The sequence below is a fragment of the Lissotriton helveticus genome, chromosome 11 (genome assembly GCF_964261635.1).
Source record: "Lissotriton helveticus chromosome 11, aLisHel1.1, whole genome shotgun sequence".
Taxonomy (NCBI): Eukaryota; Metazoa; Chordata; class Amphibia; order Caudata; family Salamandridae; genus Lissotriton; species Lissotriton helveticus.
In genome coordinates, this window is record NC_136072.1 from 331,941,171 (window position 1) to 331,959,824 (window position 18,654).

An 18,654-nucleotide genomic window follows, 5' to 3' on the forward strand; every position below is an offset into this window, starting at 1 on the left:
AGGGATGGCACAGCATAAAATGTAAAGGCAGTTGCCAACAATTGTCTATCCATGGCAATTTTACACCTTAAGATGCATTCTACAGGGGTTAGTTATTTTTTGTAATGTTTTACCAGGCATACATATGAAAAAGGTGCTGATGTATATGAAAAATGGTTGCTGCATCACTTAATGAATTGGCCCCATGGAATGTTGTCGTTCAGGCCCTGGATATGCCTTTTTTAGTTTGAACACCCACCTTTGTTCCCTCTCAAGGAAGTAGGGTTCTGAATTCACTGTATCTTATGTGTTTAAGGATGACCCATTGGTAGTCTTGCACTGTATGTTTCTTTTCTATGTAGTGGGTTGATATTTTTGTAGTTGCACGGCCACACCTCAGGTTGCTGCAGGGTTTGTAAATTCTGGTTTTCACTTTCAGGGTTGTCATCCCTACATAGTGTAGGTTGCAGGGGCATTTTATTAAGTACACTACTCTTTGTGTGTTGCAGTTGATTACGTTTCTTAATTCCCAGGTCATTTGGTTGTTAAAAGTCACTTTTAGTTGGTTTTGTCAAATTGCAGACACTGAAGGTGCCACAATGATAGTGGCCCTTGGTTGGTGTTATGGTACTCAGTGTGTTTATTTATTGATTCATTGCAAGTGTGATGATGCCCTTGCCCCTTTGCGCACTGCATATAGCATTATTACCAGAATCGGTAAAAACATTACAAATACAACAAAGAGTGCGGAAAGGGGCAAGTGCATCATCACACTTGCAATGAATCATCATCATCATAAACTTTATTCGACAGTTAAGTCATAAAAGTACAAGCATTGTAAAAAACATAAATCATTATACTAATATACCTCTTAATCTTAAAACATCCGTAATGGATCACATCATATAAATAATTAAGAGCTGATTAAATTATAATGATAACTATCCTCCACACCTCAGGTTGCTGCAGGGTTTGTAAATTCTGGTTTTCACTTTCAGGGTTGTCATCCCTACATAGTGTAGGTTGCAGGGGCATTTTATTAAGTACACTACTCTTTGTGTGTTGCAGTTGATTACGTTTCTTAATTCCCAGGTCATTTGGTTGTTAAAAGTCACTTTTAGTTGGTTTTGTCAAATTGCAGACACTGAAGGTGCCACAATGATAGTGGCCCTTGGTTGGTGTTATGGTACTCAGTGTGTTTATTTATTGATTCATTGCAAGTGTGATGATGCCCTTGCCCCTTTGCGCACTGCATATAGCATTATTACCAGAATCGGTAAAAACATTACAAATACAACAAAGAGTGCGGAAAGGGGCAAGTGCATCATCACACTTGCAATGAATCATCATCATCATAAACTTTATTCGACAGTTAAGTCATAAAAGTACAAGCATTGTAAAAAACATAAATCATTATACTAATATACCTCTTAATCTTAAAACATCCGTAATGGATCACATCATATAAATAATTAAGAGCTGATTAAATTATAATGATAACTATCGAATACATGATTAAAATAAAATGAGTTTTCATTTTACAGATCATTATTGCCACGTTTCAATGCTTCTAGTCACATATGCCCTTCATGATATTAGAAGATAATACAGGGGGTCTGCCATTAGCTAACCGAAAGCAGCACCTTGGAACGTATACACCAAGCCCAACTCAGATATTTGGCCATAGCTATGGCTAGTATAGATGGAGTGGGGTCAGTGCATAAAATTCGCAAAGCTTCGACATGTCTTCTGATGCCTATTAAGTTACATATAGGTTTTATCCAGACACGACGTGGTGCAGCATATAGTGGACAGAAAAACAGTATATGACTTACTGTTTCCTGCTGGTCAGAGCATCTGGGACATTTATCATTAATAACTCCAGCCCATTTACTAGTAAATGACCTAGTTGGCAGGTTTCCCACCCTGAGATGGAAATACAGTTTCGATCGTGCGGCTTCTCAATTAAATCCCAATATTTCTCTAGGACAGGCCAGGCTTTGTATTCTAAAAAGCGTCCTGTCAGATGTATGGAAAGTCCTTTAGAGCATGCTGAAGCAAGGACCATTTTCCAATATCTTTCCTTCAAGATCTTTTTTGAGGGAAAGTCAGCAGTCGTGGGATCGTCCCATAATTCGATCATGCCCAGACTCACCAGCAACGATCTAATCTCCTTCAACCATTTAATTTTGTGGAAGGAGTCTACGCCGATTATGTCCTTGAGGCCCTGAGCATAATGTGATAATTCCTCTGTACACCATATTCTACGCCAGAATAATAAATGGCGAAGCTTCGCCAGATCAGCCACTGGTTTCCTACCTAAGTAAAAAAAGAGTGTCTGCAGAGGAGAACTTTGTGGAACACCAGTAATCTTGCATAAAAAAGCGTTCTCCGCTAATGTTAGGTGCTTTAAATTTGCGAACCCCCAAAGTTCCACACCATACAGGGCCGAGCTTAGTACCCTCATGCTATATATCTCAAGTGCCGGACTGATTGGTTTGGTATATGAGGCTTTAAATTTAGCTACCAAGATCCCTGACTGCTGTTTGTGTTTTAAAACAGCCAGATCAAGTTGGCTTTTCCAGCATATGTCCTTCTGCAGGGTTACACCTAAATAGGTAAACACATTAACCTGTTCCAAGGGGAGTTTATTCATATGCACGTTACCTCTAAAAGATCTGTGTTCATTAAAGGACCTATATTTTGTCTTGGCCGTATTGATTTATAGGCCACGAATGAGGCAAAATTCTTCAAACCCCTGTAAGACCCTCTGGAGGCCGCTAGGTGTTTTAGAGATGATCACGGTATCGTCCGCAAACATGAGGATAGGAATACAATTACCAGCTAGCACAGGTGCATCCGTGGGGGCCAGGGAAAAAAGGTCTGTCACTCCGTTGACAAAGAGCGAGAACAGGGTTGGCGCCAAAACGCATCCCCTGTCGCACTCCTCTGTCAACGGGAAAGGTCTCTGTTACCTCACCCTGTGACCCCCACCGGACCCGCGCAAAATTATCCTCATGTAAGCGGACGATCAATGACCGCAACTCCGGGACCACTTGCAATGAATCAGTAGTTAGACATATGAGGCAGGCTACCTCATTCCTGACCAGCACGCTCAACATTTTTAAATTGTCAGAGTAATTGGGATTATCAAGTAAAGTCAATAAAACTTTATTCGGCCAGATTCTGGCCATTAAAGTACGTTACGCATAAAGAACACATACATTTTGGAATTAGGCCAGAGATATAATTAAAAAAACAGTTAAAATTAGTTAGTCTTACAAAAAACATATTCAAATAGGCACAGGTCATTACTGTGAAAAAGCCTGATCTTTCCTCTTACGAATTGCCCCTGATAAAAAACTTGCAACCCCGTAGCAGACGAGTGGAGAGGGAAGCATCTGTAAATAAATCAGTGCTGGTCTTACTTGTGCAAAATAGCGATCTCTAAAAATTGGTAGTATATGTTTAGCTCGCAACTCAGTATAGAAACCACAAAAAAAACATAAAATGCAACAGGTCTTGCTCAGAAAAATTGTCACATGCACATGGTTGCAAGGTGCCTAACTTTGCAAAGCCTTGGTTAGGGACCAGTGGATACAATTGAATCTGAATCTAGATAAAAGGAAACGATTATGCAGATTATTTACAAACGACCAAAAAGGTTGACATAAAATTCCATGACTATTAATCATAAAATGTCTACATGTAGATTTCTTAAGTTCATTTGCTTCCCTATCCAGTTGTCTCCTCGTTAGGAATTGCGTTTTTATGACTTTCACATATTCAGGATGCAGCTTTCCTTGGGTGATTAAATAGCTCTGGTTGCCAAAGTGCTGAAAGCTGTCGGGAGACATACTTAAACCAGGGAATATCTGCACCTCTGTCTAACATCATGCAGTCCTCTAAAAATGATTTGGTTTAGATTTGGCTTATCTCTAGACCAAATTTTTAGCCACCATATCAAGGGTGCTACAGCAATACTGTCAGTAATGTAACCCTACCTTAATTCCTCATGTGCCATAAAAGCTGGAATGCTGGGGGGAGCAGCTAGGAGTTTACGTAGATGTTTGTTTTCAGCTCTTTGAATTTCATTGCATTCCTTATGACCCCCTAACCACACTACCATACACTGTCATAGCGACGCATTTCTCATTATAAATCTTCAGCAGTTGTGGTATGGGTTTGCTGTCGTAGCCCCAGATATCAAGACAACAAGAGAGATGACTGGGCTGTTCCTAGGGGGAGAAAGAAAGAGAGGTGAGGTGAGCCCGTTGGGCATTGCACCGCCTGCCCGACGAGGAGCATTGCCTATGATGAAGCATGACACTCGCAAGGGTGTGTGAGGCCATTATATCCAACAAATTGGATACCCAGGGGTGGTCCTCCATTGAGCACTAGCCCTTATACCTTAGTGACCTTCTCCTTCTTTCTTTCTCCCCCTAGGAACAGCCCAGTCATCTCTCTTGTTGTCTTGGTATGGGTTTGCTCCCTAATCTTCTTGCAAAATCCAGTGAGGCTCCTGCTGCTCTTGCCAAAATATTTCTCTTTAGGGCACGCTGTGCCACCCAGGAACCATTTTTATCAAATAACACAGCCAAATATGGGTATGTTGGTACATTAGTTAGCACTCTGCCTTTACATGGAAGGGACTTTTTCCCTCTTTATAGATTTCCAAGTGACATGATGTGCGATTTTGTAAAATTGACTGCAAGGTCGAGAGCTACCATAAAATCAATAAAAGTATTAACTAAAGATTTCAAAGCAATAGGAGTCCTGGCAAGTAAAACTGCATCATCTGCATATAAAAGTGCTGGATTTGATTTAGGACCTACTCGTGGGATGTCTAAACATGAGTTTGATAGCGCTGCACCCAGCTTATTCATATAAAGTGTAAATAAAACCGGAGCAAGAACGCACCCCTGCCTCACTCCTCTTTTTACATTCCAGGATTTTGTTAGGGAGCCATTTTCATTCTACCTTACTGAGGCAGTCAGATTAAGGTGGGACCAGTGCAAAACACTTACTAAGTTCCTATCCATCCCAACTTCAAGCAACATTTGACATAACTTGGACCTGTTTACCCTGTCAAAAGCGGACGTTAAACCCATAAAGGCCAAGAACATACGCCCTTTTTTGGCTAGGGTATATTTGTTGGTAATCATGAGTAGGTTCATACACTGTTCCACTGTACCCCTACCCTTGCGAAACCTATATTGTAGATCGGACAACATTTCCTTTTCTTCTAGCCAAAGGCATAAACAATCTAAAATTACTTTACCCATTATTTTTGCTGCAGAGTCCAACAAAGAAATTGGACGATAACAGGCAGGATCGTCCCTGGCACCTTTTTTTATACATTGGCAGAATCACTGCCGTAGGCCAAGAGCGTGGTTGACCTACCCTTGTGGCCGCATTGAATGCCTCGGTAGGGTTTTCGCCCATGTACCAGAGTCTGATTTATAGAGGTCCACGGGTATCCCATCAGGACCAGGGGCGTTACGTGCTGAAATACCCTCAATCACTTTCTGAACCTCTTTTACATCAAACCCTAGAGCGAGTGGTTCAACTTTCGGTACACAGAAGGGGCCTGTATGTTCTATGTCAACCTCTGCATATATCTGTGCAAAGTGACTAACCTACCTGTCGGCTGGAATTACGCACTCTGTTCTTGTTGTGTTATCATCTTTAAAAAAGGAGCTATTAACTACCTTCCAAAATTTTGCACTATCCGTTTGTGCGCTTGCTTGATTTAAATCCTCCCATGCCTGATCCCTTAAAGTAGCCTTCCTTAATTTTAAAGTCGTATCATATGCTCTCCTTCGTCTTTTAATCTGTTCGGGGTCTCTATGTAAACTTTTTAATGCGACCATAAGGGTTTTGTGAGCTTTAGAGCAGTCGGCATTAAACCACAACCTCTTTTACACCTACCAAGGTCTTCATGCCTGTTAACTTTTTTTTAAATGAATTTGTTTTATTGATTTTCTTAACACAAAACTGTTACAAGTCACAGCAATGCATCCTGTCAATTCGCACAGTTCTCAATATGATCATATATCACATTAACATCAGTGTACTTCTGGATGAACATCATGACACTCAGGTAACCTCACTACACGATCCAAAAGCTCCCAGGTAATGGCAATGCCAATAGGTTTACAAGTACCCAGAGGCAAAAGCCACCAACACTCATATTAAACACAATTTAAACAGTCAGGCTGCCATGTGCAGATCTGTCAGAGGGGCCAATGCTACCCCGGTCAGGGGACTCGTTGTCAGCAGTAGCAGTTAGCAAATAGGTAGTGAATAACCCAAGCAATTCTTTGGTCTGTTACATGGAGGAAGTAGCTCACTATAGAGCTCAGTATGCGTGCTACAATATGTCATATCCTCTTTCCATCTCAAAACTGTCGGTAAAGGCCCCAAAACCAATTAATCGCAACCCTGCATTTAACAAACAGCAGCCCAATGTCTATCAAACGCCTCACCCTCTTAGGTAGGGGCTTAGAGTATCCTAGTAATGCTAGCGCTGGATCTGGCTCAAGAGCTAGCTTTGTAATATGGCTTAATTCCTTAAACACCTCCGTCCAGAATGTCGAAATGCCTAGGCAAACCCAAGCCAGATGGAGAAAGTCAGCTACCTGGGCCCTACAGCGGTCACATGTCCCACTTTCCCACAGCCCATATCTGTGCAGCCTCTCCGGGGTGTGGTACACCTTGTTCAGGTATTTAAAATGAACCAGCCGGTGACATTAAGGGAAATGCGTTTCATGCTCATGCAGCAATAGGTCCACATGTCATCATCTGTAGCCGTCTCAAAATCACGCTGCCATGCCAAACGAGCCTTCGTGTACTGGTGCACTCTGTGTGTCATAGATATGCTAGATAGTCTGGCAACCATGCGTTTCGGGGATGCAGCACTTATAATGTAAGTTAACTCTGACACCTCTGGGGGCTCATGCTATTCCTCCCCCATCAATTTTCAAAGCGCCCGCCTAGTTCTGTGGAATTGGAATCTAGTCAAGATGGTGGGATGGTGATCAACAGTGTTAAGGTATTCCCATACCTTGCAGGCTCCCGCTGTAAACAAATCCCCAACAGTGTGGACTCCTAACGTGCTTAGTGCTTTTGTGACTCCCTTTTCTTTACAAAGGGCTATCCAGGTGCACAAATCCAGAGGAGCTTTCGGTGAATATAATATAGCACCAGCCTGCATCTGTAGAAGCTGATGCCAGGCCTTTGCGGTGGAGTTAATTGAGTCCAGGATGCAGGCCCTACGGTCAACATTCTGAGCAGCATTGCAGGAAGTGGCAATCGTGCAGCCACCTCCGTCTCTATTCTAAGATGCAGAATGTCAGGTGAGCCATGTATCCAGTAGCAGGCATGTGCACATTGTGCGGTTCTATAATACAGTTCAAAATCCGAGGCTCCCAGCCCACCCACAGAATATGGCAAAACTAGGATTTGCCATCTAACACGCGGCTGCTTGCCTGCCCACGCCAGCCGGACCATCAACGTCGTAAGGCGACGGAAAAAAGGCCTTCGGGAGAACCATGGGGATATTCGTGAATAAGAATAGCAATCTCGGTAGCACCACCATTTTCATGATAGATATTCTACCTAAAACCGACAGGGGTAGCTTAATCCATCTCTCCACGTCGTCCTCCTGCTTAATAAAGGTCGTCCTGTAATTTTCCCGGAATACTGTCTGGGAGTCTGTGTGGATGCTAATGCCTAAATATCGCACCGTTCCGTAGTCCAAACGAGGGGTAATCAGGGGCGAATTGAGAAGTATTCGGCTTAAGAGGAAAAATAAGTGACTTGGACCAGTTAACCTGGAATCCCGACAGTCTGCCAAAGCGCACCACCTCTCGTAGTACAGCTGAGAGGTTAGTTTCAGGGTGCCAAATGTACAACAGCGTGTCGTCATGATAAGTGGAGACAATAATTTTATAGTGGGGAAAACATATCCCCCGGATCTGGTGGTATTCCCGTAATGCACACACGAGGGGTTCCGCCACCAAGGCATACAATAATGGTGCCAGGGGGCAGCCCTGTTGCGTGCCCCTGGTAATGTGCATAGGGTCAGTGACTATATTGCCAATTTGTATGCGGGCTGTAGGTTTGCTGTACAAGGTGGCCAACAACTGCAGAAAGACAGGACCTACACCCATTCTGGATAAGACGTGTCATAAAAGGCCACTCAACTGAGTCGAATGCCTTTTCTATGTCTAAGAAAACCGCCGCTGCTGGTGTGTCCGGTACAATATGTAACAGTGCAACAAACACAGTGCGTAGGTTATATGTGAGGTTCCTGCCTAGGACGAATCCCGCCTGCTCCAGGGCAACTAAAAGAGGGACAAGCGGAACCAACCTGTTAGCAAGGATTTTTGCAGACAGTTTTGTGTCCACATTGAGCAGAGACAGCGGTCGGTAGAAGGCATAGTCTACCAGGTGCTTGCAAGGTTTGAGCAGCGTTATTATCACTGCCTCCGACATGGTAGGCGGCATCGTCCCAGCAAGACACATATATCTTTGAACAGCTTAGCAAGCTGTGGAAGCAGCAGGTCAATAAAAGTTCTATAAAACGTGGCTGTGAGCCATCGGAGCCTGAGGCGCTGCCTGCACGCAAAGAAGACAAAGCCAGCAAAATGTCATCCCTCTCTATAGGCCGCATGATAAATTTCCTGTGCAAGTCTGACAGCCAGGGTAGTTTGATATGAACTAAATAATCAGTTATATCCTCATCCGCGGCGGCAGCACGGGAGGAATACAGCGATGTGTAATACTGGCGAAAACTATCCGCTTCTTTCTTGGCATCCAACAAAACCAAGCCCGCCGCTGTCTTAATCTCCACAACCTGTGTCGCTTCCCATTGATTCTTAAGTAGCCGAGCCAAGACCCTGCCTGGTCTATCCCTCTCCCTGTACGACCGGGCCACGGCATATTTGCCCAGATGTTTAACCTCATCATCCGCCGCTTGATTGTATTCACCCAGCCCCTCCGCTAGCACCCCTTCCGGCACTGCATCGGAACCCTGCAGCAGCCTGCCCTCCAGGTCTCTGATCTTTCCCTCTAGTTCACGCAGCCGGTTGCGTATGGACGGAGCACCCGAGTGCTTGGCTATAGTAATCCCACAAATGTAAACTTTGAAGGCCTCCCAAACGATTTGATAGTCACCAACCGACTCCACATTCTTTTCGAATAAGAGCTCTATAGCTTCGGAAAGCTCTTTTTTAAATACCGCATCTAACAAGGAATGGGGGGGGAAATCGCCATATGAATGGGGGAATGCGCCTGCTGGGCATCTCTAACACTGGTAGAACTGGAGAGTGGTCGGAAAGCGTGGGTAGTAGTACTTGACAAGTGCGAATTTTGTCGCAAAGTGAGCTACAGGCCAGCCAATAATCAATGCGCATGTGGATGTTATGATATGCGGAATAGTGCGTGTAACCCCCCATGCGTGGGTGCTGCCAGCACCAAACATCGCATAAATCAGACCCAATCAATATACAATTCAGCTCCCTGTCCGCCACCGTCATGCGCCGTGCAGGTCCCCCTGACCTATTCAGGCAGGGGTCATGAATCAGATTGAGATCTCCACCCCACAGATGGTGTAACCCGCTATGACAACCTACCACCGTAGGTGAAAAATTCAGGACTGTCAAAATTGGGACCGTAGATATTAACTAGCAGTAAATCCATATTCTTCCCTCTGCATCTAGTGAGTGCATATCTCCCGGCAGGGTCAGTGGCTAGTGGTGTGAGAATGAGAGCGGACCTTGGATTGGCACAAGTGAGGACTCCTCACGCATGTGTAGTAAAACCTGCTGCATGCACTGTCCCTAATAGGCCCCTACAGCGCAGCATAGAGGAAGTAAGCGAGAGATGCGTTTCTTGCAAAAACGCTACATCAATGTGGTGTCTCTTCAAGTAGGCAATGACCTTACGGACCTTCCTATGATCGTTCAACCCAAGAACATTCCAGGTTAGTACTTTGAGTGTGTCTACCTCTGGGTCGTGCCCTTCTTCAGTTACCCGTGTCATGAAGTTGTACGAAACCACCATCGCTGAATATTATGTAACTGAAGGGAACTGTGCTGCAGGCAAAACCAAATAAAGGCAATATGCAACCTTGCTTGTGACTCAAACCCCAACCTCCCACCACCCACATCAAGGCCCCCCCCCAACCAGGACCTGAAGAATCGAAATTCCGAAGTGCCCCAACATCAGAACGTACATCTTGCTAATTAAAACAAAAAGACCCCCCCCCACACCACCCTCTTCTACCCACCCGTGAAAACAGCAAAAACAAGAGTCCCTGTGTGTAAATCACTCGAGGGCAGAGGTTGCCACCTAAGCTCTAGTAGACCAACCTTTGGCAAAGTGTATGTTAGTCCGCACATCGACTTAATAGTAGTATACATTGGCTCGCGAGATATTCAACTTACAGTTCGTAGCCCAAAGAGACTGCAGTCAATACTAGAAAATATGTACCCTGTAGGAGAGTAGGGTCTGGTATCCTATGGTCACCCCATTTTTTTTGCTTTTTGCTTCACTGGTTTTCGACTTAATGTGGCTGTGGGCCTGCTAATCAGACCCACAGCCCTGCTGTTCTCTCTCTAAATTCACAACCATGTACTTTAGGTACATCACCAATTGGGATTGGGTCACCTTATGAGCCCCTGTACAGTGTACTATAGGTACCCAGGGCATAGGTGTATCCAAGGCCTACCAGGGGCTGCAGCATATCTTTTGCCACTCCTGGCTGATCACTCAGCTGGGGCAAGGTCGTGTAATCACCCCTTGCTTAGATATAGTATACCTATGTCTAAACCTATATCTGGACACCTATAAGTCACTCCTATGGCAGGCCTTAACAATCCTGGAGGCAGAGTGCTTGGTTTTATGTGAGATGGGGCTCTAGCATGAGCTGAGCCTGTCTGCAGCTTTCGGAACCATGTCCTTATAGCTGTTCTGGGATATTGCCATACCATATACTCTTAAGTGCATTATAATCTTCGCGGTTAGATGCTATCTTTGGTTTGGCTTTATCAAAACACGTCGTGTAAGGTGTCATACACTTTGGAATACTACCCCCTCGCCAGTTCTGGCGACGGGGGTAGCATTCCACCCTTCTAGAGGGAGAAGACATGTTACTAACCTTAATCCCGGTTAAAGTTAACCAGAGCCTCAGCATCACAAAATGGATGCTGCTGCAACAGACTAGTCTGGCCTCCTGCTGCTGGCCGAAACTCCGGCAGGGGAGGCATGGACAATAGGTTTCCTGTCACAGGGAGGTGCTAGCACCACCCCAGACAGGAGATAGTGGATTGGTGCAGGGAGGGCTGAATGAAACCAGACACTGCCTGGGGCACACAAGGTGTCCCATGCATAGCCCAGTTCAAACCGGTGCTGGGGCACTCCAGCCCCAGCTCTGGCGTGAAACTGGGCAAAGGGAAAGGGGTGTAACCACCCCCTTCCTGGGTCCCACCCATAGGAGGGACCTAGCAGGTAATCCAGCCCCTTGATTTGGAATAAAGGTAGGAGCTGTGTCCATAGACTTTAGATAATCCTGACTGAAACTTTGAAACGGAACTCTGGACCCTTCGACATCCTACTCGACGTAGAAGACTGAAGAATCTCCCTTGTGGTCAAGGAGTGACCACCCTGCACAAGCAGGCACCATCAGCGCTCAAAGGTTTTCTTTGTTGTTGCTCCCGCCGGAGCTTGAAAAACAGAGACCAACAAGAACCGGACTTCCAGACATCCAACAGCCCGATCCACAGCCACAGCAAAGCTGAGACCCGTGGATGCGACGTGGGACGTGGGACTGGCCATCTTGGAAAGCCAGCAAAATGCTTCCCGTGCAGCTCCCGAGGCACCCTCGAAGCTGTGCATTGGGGATTGAGAAGCCCTAGCCCCGAGCAGCTTTTGCACCAAAGATCACCTCTCCACACTCACCTAGTGCTGCGTGGGGCCCTTTTGCATTTTCCTGCTCGACGCGTCTGTCCGGTCACTTGCCCGTTGGCTAGTGGCCTCTGCGACGACTAACCTTCGAATTTTTACTGCTGGTCTGGTTGCTCCAGACTGGCCCTTGCTCCCCTGAAAAGGAGCAGCCCATCAGACCTTGCTGGTCTGCCCCAGAAGCCATCTTCGATTCCTGCGTGGGTTGCATTTGCCAAGGGCTGTTGACTCCGAATCGAGAACCAACACCGCCGACAGCGAGAGCCTTCGTGGGACAGTCCGTGTCCACCTCTTGGTTGACGTCGACGCCTCCTGGTCCACATGGCAGCGGAGACAAGCTTCACAACATCACCTGATCGCAACCCGACATCCCTGGTTCCTTCCTGGTTCCTTCCTGGTCACTGGCTAGTGACCCAGACTCTGTCCCCTCTGCTTTCAGGTACTCTACATCTTCGATCCACCCTTGGATCCAACCGGACTCTTCTCTCCTGGTCGCCTGCAGCATCTATTCTCCAAGGCTCCATAGAACTCCACGACGAAACCCGACACACTTTGACACCTATGCACCCGCTTCCTGTGGGTGAGGTAACGAGAGTACTCCCGTGCTCCTATAGAGGTTTACACCCTTAGTGTCCTAGTTTTTAGTGGTTAAGTTCTAGTCCAGTCGGAAGACTTCCAAATCTGCAACTTTCTAACTTTACGCACCCATTGACTTCTATTGGTGCACACGTGTGCATGTAGACACTGTACCCGCATCCTGTGGGCCTCCTAACTAACTACAGTTAGTCCAGTGTAGCCCCAGCGATTCCCAAGGCCCTAGGCCCTAGGCCTTACCATTGTTCGTGACGTGGTTCTTATACCACTATTTTAGTATATGGTTTTAGGGGCCAACAGGGCCTATCCATATTTGTGCAACTTTTGTATGCTATATTAAGTTTCTTGTTATACGCTTGTGTTCCTGTGCTCATAAAGAGTTAAGGGGATTTATTTAGTAATAAATACATATATATTTTGAATATATAACCTGTGTGGTGTCCTTTCATTTGGTATTAAAAGGTTTGCATATGGTAAAACAGCTGGCTTCACATGCCCTCTTGAGTTTAGCCTAAGACTGCTTTTGTCCATGCTACCACTAGGATAGCTGGTCTAGAAGGTTGACTTTACAACCATCACCATAAGGGTAGTTTGGACTGGTACAGGGTGCTCACTAGAATAGTGAACATCATACACCAGGCCAACTTCTCACATTGGTGGCAGCGGTGGGATTTGAGCTTGCTGTTGTTTTACCATTGCAATCTTTTTTATCATTTGAAAGATCACATTAGGTACCATAGGTACATATAACAAAGATTAAAATACTTAAGTTCTACTGAACTTAGTTGTTGTAGAGGAAAGGGCCTAGCACACCCTGACTACAACTCCTAAGGAGGTTTAGTGGGTAAACACTCAGTGTAGGTAGGTGCATCACCCACACCACACTAGACATGTCTGGCACAGGTGAACCCTCCAGTTCTCTACCTGTGGTAAGTGACTCTCCCAGGGCACCCTCCAGATATGATATGCCTAACTTTCGTGAGATGAGGTCATTGTGTACCTCCAGGAGGTTGAAACAGGGTTCCAACCCTACCATCCAACACCTGATAGAGGTCCTAGAGGCAGCTGATCTTGAGAAGGCTTCTAAAACAGGCCAACCAGATATTACAGGTGATGGAGTTCCATCTACAGAAGATGATCCCTTAACTCCAGAAGTAGAAGAGGAAGAGGAGGAGGAGGTAGAGGAAGATTCAGAAGATGGAGATGATAGCCAGGACCAAGTCAGAAGGCTTAGCCAGGCTAACCTAAGCCTACATGGGAATGGAGAGGTGTTTCACCCCTCCAGGCATAATAGTAGACTTAACCCAGGCAATAGAAGGGAAAGATCTCCTTCCAGGGAATCTCTCCTCTCTAATGCCTCAAGGGGTTCTCAAAGGGGAATGGCTTCCCCCCAGAGAAGAGAACATGAGGCTAGAATGAGAGCTGTCCAAATTCAGATAGAGAAAGAGGAAACAGCCCTGGCCCAAGCTAAACTTGCTTTAGCAAGGGAGCAAAAATTAAGTGGATTAGATTCCACTGGTGGCAGCAATATCCCTAAGGATAAAGACAGGTCCTATGATCATAGAAACCTGAGTAAGATTGTGCCCCCCTACAAAGATGGGGATGACATCCACAAGTGGATAACTGCTTTGGAGAGGACCTGCATGGTACAGCAGGTTCCCCCAAGGTCAGTGGGCAGCAATCTTGTGGCTCTCCTTTTCAGAAAAAGGAAGAGACAAGCTCCTCACTGTTAGACAGGAGGATGCCAACAACTACTCTGTCCTGAAGAGTGCTCTAACTGATGGGTTTGGCTTAACCACTGAACAGTGCAGGTTAATGTTCAGAGACACCCAGAAGACACAGACTCAGGACTGGACTGACTTTGTTGATTGTGCCACTAAGGCTCTGGAAGGTTGGTTACTGGGAAGTAAAGCTACAGACTATACAGGATTGTACAATCTAACAATGAGAGAACAGATCCTTAATAATTGCCAGAACCAGTTGTTGCACTAACACGTGATTGACTCAGATCTGACCTCTCCCCAAGAGTTGGGAAAGAAGGCAGACAAATGGGTCAGAACCAGGGTTAAGCAGAGACCCCAGAACCAAGGTGGTGACCAGAACAAGGCAGACCAAAAGGGTGGAGATCAAAAGCAAAAAGACCAGAAGTCTTCTTCAGGCCCCCAAAATACTTCTAATGAGGGGGGGGGGTCCCAAAATGTCAAGAAAAAGAAGAAAGAAGGTCCAAAGAAACCTTTGTGTAATTATTGTAAATCTGCCTCTCACTGGTTTAGTGAGCGCACCAAGAAAGGTACAGCCCCTACCACTGCAGCCCCTAGGGCACCTGCACCCCCTAGTACAGTCAGCAGTGGTATTTCCCAACCCAAGGGTATAGTAGGGTTAACCGTGGGTACTGAGGTGGATTCTGGCCTACTCAGGCTGTTCTGATCTGTGATGTGGACATGGCTATGTCTACTACTGTGGTCCCAATAATTTGGGCAAGTACAAACAGACACCTTTGATAAATAACAAAGTGGCTCAGGCTTACAGGGACACATGTGCCAGTGTCACTATGGTGACACCTAACTTTTTGGACCCTGGACAAATTGTACTGGGTGATAATTACCTAGTGACTAATGCTAGCAATGTCACTACTACACATAGTGTGGCAGTTGTTAATTTCTCCTGGGGAGAGGTAACTGGCCTCAAAAGAGTTGTGGTAAGTTCAGACCTCCCAGTTGAATGTCTTTTGGGCAATGATCTAGAGCAGTGTTTCCCAAACTGTGGTCCGCGGACCCCCAGGGGTCCCTGACACATTCCCAGGGGGTCCGCAGGCAGCATTTTTAAAAGCACTGCAAAGTATCTTGTTTAATTAGCAGTTTTCGAAGAACAATAAAAGTGTCAAGATAACAACAGTGATTAATTTCCCTGCTGGAGAGACATGAGAGTTTTGTCCAGTGGCAGCGGTAACTGAACTAATGTAACACAGAGGGTTAATATGCCTACTGCAAAGAAGTGTACCATGCATTTTAAAGACAGTATTTGATATGCATCGGTCAGTGGGTTACTGCTTATGTCAGAGAGATTCTTTTGTTACAGTGCAGTTCATAAGTGACAATCGTAATCTAGCACAGTGACCAAAAAACTGTCATCAAACAGCTGCTTGCAAACTGCAAGGTACAAGTTAGTGACATGTTTTTTTTCAGTCTTTCAGTATCCTGATGCTTCTAAAAAGGTTCCTTTGGGTGGAAATACATTTTTATTGTTAAAGTCAATACTAACCACTGTGTTATGTTCTGAATCCTGAGTTTGTGCTTCTCCAGACCAGCACTCCTTGAGTTTGTGCTTCTCCAGACTAGCCTCCTTGGCTTAACAACACACTCTACTACTTCAGAAACGCAAGGCTGCACCATATTTACAAGAATATGGTGCAGCCCTGTGTTTCCCCTGTGCTGGCGCTACATTTAACAGGGGAAAATTGTTTATGTGCAGGAAGGTCCACCTTCCTGCACATAAACAATCTTGAAATGCCATTTTGTCACTTCTATGTGCACTGCTTAATGCATCACACATGAAAGTTACAAAATGTCTTTCTTTTTTAAAGATTGTTTATGTGCAGGAAGGGTCACCTTCCTGAACATAAACAATCCAAGGCATTTTACAAAAACAAGGAGAAATGAAGCATTTCTCATTGTTTCGCCAAGTTAAGACCAGGTATTCCCTGGCTCTAATTTTGGCGCTGCTTCCCATTTACGCTGCTCTTGTAAATTTGTAAATAGTGGGCAGCGTCAAAATCAATGGGTGTCGCAGGGGAAACGCCCACCACAACACGCACTGCCCACCTCTTTCACGCTAAGCATTGTGTCAAAGGGGGTCTTATTTACAAGGGACCGTTAAGCCACGTTAAGTGGCTTAACCTTGTTTTGTAAATAAGGCAAAGCCCCTATCGCCACGGGAACGTTTCAGAAAGTGATGTTCCCATGGTGATAGGGGCTTGTAAATATACCACTAAAATCATTAGTAATTTGAGTATTTGTTTTGTGTGCACATGTGTGTTAATTGTTTCCGAATTACTGTTTTAATGTTTCAAATTTAAATCCTACAAATTACTTGGGGGTCCCCGGCTTCCAGTGGTGACTCTATGGGGGTCCTCAAGAGTCAAAAGTTTGGGAACCACTGATCTAGAGGACTCAGTATGGTCAGAAGTGGAGTATAGGACTCATGCAGAGATGCTAGGTATTTCAGCACATGTCCTTGCTGTAACCAGGTCCCAGGCCAAGAAGTGCCTACCTGAACCTGTGCTGGATCTAGAAACTATAGATCAGACACAACCCAAGAGAAAGAGCAAGAGGGTTAAGGCAGTGCCTTCCCCCTTGCCCCAGGTTGAGGATCAGCCCTCTCAGGAGGATGATTCTGTGATCCAAGAGGAGACTGTCCTGGAAGAGCTTGAACCTGATCAGGTTGAGTTTCTGGGGACAGGGGGACCCTCAAGGGCAGATCTGGGGCAGGCTCAGTTAACAGATCCTTCTCTTGACCCCTCAGACAGCAAGCTGGTGCTGAGGCTGCTGGGAATGCTCAAGGTACCCATAAAGTATATTGGGATGATGGGCTCCTTTATTCAGAGGCTAGAGACCCCAAGCCTGGTGCTTTCAGGAGGTTGGTTATACCTCTGCAATTTAGGGGCTTCCTTCTAACCTTGGCCCATGATATTCCTCTGCGGTACAAAAGGGGGTGGTGATGGACGGAGCATCTGAACCAATCAAACACTCACACCCAGTCAAAAGATCTAGGTTTGATCCATCACCGTTCTTTAGCCCACTCTGCCACCCCAGTTCAGACATGGCTATATGCAAATCAGTCTGACCCTGTGCCTCATGGGAACAGTCCAGCCCGAACTGCCAAGCCATGCCTTCCCTGGACCGGAAACAAGCTTCCGAGGACCGGTTTCTGGCATTACAGCCGTCTCCAGCCCGGCTTGCTTGAATCCAGTGGTAAAGTGAGCAAGGGACTCACGTCTGAGCATATCCTGCCACACTTATGGCGGCCAAAGCGGTACAAAGGGGGTGGTGATGGACGGAGCATCTGAACCAATCAAACACTCACACCCAGTCAAAAGATCTGGGTTTGATCCATCACCGTTCTTTAGCCCACTCTGCCACCCCAGTTCAGACATGGCTATATGCAAATCAGTCTGACCCTGTGCCTCATGGGAACAGTCCAGCCCGAACTGCCAAGCCATGCCTTTCCTGGACCGGAAACAAGCTTCCGAGGACCGGTTTCTGGCATTACAGCCGTCTTCAGCCCGGCTTGCTTGAATCCAGTGGCAAAGTGAGCAAGGGACTCACGTCTGAGCATACCCTGCCACACTTATGGCTGCCAATGTCGTACAATGACTCACCAAAAGGTAGCAAGGGCTCGACATCCGCGTTGCCCTGCTGGAGCAGATCCAAAAAGGGATCGGTGAGCAGAGAGTAAGAAGGAGGCTGTAACTATAAAATGTTAGCAGCTTTGCGAATGACTGTTGCAAACGCAGTACTAGCCTCCGTCATCCTTCTAAAAGGCGACAGCAAATCAGAGTTAGGAGACGGTTGCAGGCTAACACATCCACCAAAAACCAAAAGCCCTTCAGTCTGAGGATGTTCAAGGACCTCCAATTGCTCCACATCAACATGTTCTGAAGAACGCTCAAGCAACGCTGAGGGAAGGGGGGGGGGAGTGAACAGCCAGAGACCTCATCCTCCATTTGAAAAGGAGTAGGAAGGGAAATCTCATTGAATGACGTCGATGCGGCGCTGCAGCAACACTGATGAACGTCAAAGGAGCCTCCATCAACTGCCGTTGGGACGGCGTCGACTCGATATCCACCACGACGGGAGACTGCGTTGTGACACGACATCGACTCAGACAAGTCCCCTGCGGCGGCCACATCAGACGTCAACCCAGGAAGCCTCACCAGACTGTCCCCGGATGCTGGAGTTGGAGGACTGTGGCATGACGTTTGTTTGGGAGGCCCCACCAACGTTGCTGCGACTCCGTAGTTGGGGTATTAGATCGGTGCCAAGGGAGAACCCGCTGGCGAGCACCCAATCTGAGTATTTACTACCTCTGAGGGGCCTGAAGGCGTGCCAGAGAGAG